Source organism: Lucilia cuprina, chromosome 6 (genome assembly GCF_022045245.1).
Source record: "Lucilia cuprina isolate Lc7/37 chromosome 6, ASM2204524v1, whole genome shotgun sequence".
Taxonomy (NCBI): Eukaryota; Metazoa; Arthropoda; class Insecta; order Diptera; family Calliphoridae; genus Lucilia; species Lucilia cuprina.
The window spans coordinates 48,674,387-48,676,138 of NC_060954.1; the positions used below are offsets into that span (position 1 = coordinate 48,674,387).

Consider the following 1,752-nt stretch of genomic DNA (forward strand, 5'->3'; position numbering starts at 1 on the left):
AGTTATAAAGTTATAAAGTTATAAAGTTATAAAGTTATAAAGTTATAAAGTTATAAAGTTATAAAGTTATAAAGTTATAAAGTTATAAAGTTATAAAGTTATAAAAGTAAATTTATTGAGATATTCCGTGCCACGTTGTTAAAACTTCACCCCATTTTCTTCTTTTCTTTTATTGATCTCAAAAAAATGAGAAAAATGGGAAAGGTCACTGCTAGCAGTTAGTAATGTCATTTTTGCCTCAAATGGTATCCTTTTGATTGTCGTTTTTGTACACCATTACAAATATGGCAAACATTGAATTTAGATAAAAATTTGTAATTTCCAGTTCTTTTATTTGTCTTTCCACAAATCCTTTTAATATTAAATAAACTTTGTTGCACAAAAAGGTGGCTTTTTACCTGCAATCGTTTGGCAACATCTGCTCAAACATACTCTAATATGTTTAAATTCTAAACGGAAGTGATGGTAAGCATGCAAAACGGAAATGAAATACAAAAATATGGCTCAAACAGAAAAAATACACATTCCTGTTATACAAAAATGTCAAACACATTGGCAGTGAAAATATAAGCAATATGTTAGTACTTGATGGTATAAACCTAAGCGATTAATTAAAAAAGTACTAAAATAAAGTTCCACTATAACTTATGTTCTAGGACCTGTAGATATATTTCGATTTAGAAGTTTTAAATTTTTTGCTGATATAGTCACAATGTATATTTGCGCTTTAAAATTTTCAATTCTAAAGAAATCATCAGCAGTTTGTACATTCCTGCCCTTTCAAGTTACTCGTATTGCATTTTGTTTCAATTTTATAAAAGTTTTCTGATGGCTAGAATAGTTGTCGTTAATATTTCCGTTTCCGTATTCAACAGAATATACTCATACCTTGTGCTGTATTATTTTGCTGATAGCAATGTCTCATCTAGTACAACAATTTGGTAGATAGTACAATAAAAACGATGGATACTAATCCACATACAAGCAAATTAACAAACATACACATAACCCTGTCGAACTGAATTACTGTGACATACAAGTCAATTTATTTAATATTTATGAACATATTTATTATAAAAGCTATATTAGTGTGGTTGTGTTTTACGTCAATTGACTCCAGATAACTAGAAGGACTAAATCACTGCGATTTTTTAATAAAAGAAACAAATTATAGACATTTATGAAGAATAGTGGGATACATTGACCACTGGCAAAATCACCGGGATGTTACAAAGGATATTTATGATTAATGGACTCAACTTATATAAAATCATATATATTAATTCAATAATGGTTATTTCAATATTTTTAATAAATTAATTGCAGCTCTTTGTGGTTGTAAATTAAGTTTTATTTCCATTTCCATATGTTGTAAAATTTAAAAATTCCTTTTTTAATGATTTAAAAGCAAAAAACGGATTGTAGAAAAATTGTGGGTTAATTACGGAAATTATTCTTATTATAAATAAATTGCAATCGGTGATATTAATTAGAGAATAAAACATTGTTCAAATATCTGTTGTGAAAACATTGTCATAAGTGAATACGTTTGGCAAATGAATGTTGGCCTCGTAATAATGAATAAGGCTGAAAGAGGTTTAGATGTATAACTTTATTTTATTACTTTATAACTTTATGACTTTATAAAGTTATAACTTTATAACTTTATAACTTTATAACTTTATAACTTTATAACTTTATAACTTTATAACTTTATAACTTTATAACTTTATAACTTTATAACTTTATAAC

General features: G+C 26.3%; 1 protein-coding gene across 1 annotated transcript in view; it reads right to left on the bottom strand.

Moving 5' to 3' along the window:
• Positions 1–1,752, bottom strand: part of LOC111676035 (serine-rich adhesin for platelets) — a 321,746-nt gene that overhangs the window by 222,431 nt on the left and 97,563 nt on the right. The gene's annotated exons all lie outside the window — the stretch shown is intronic.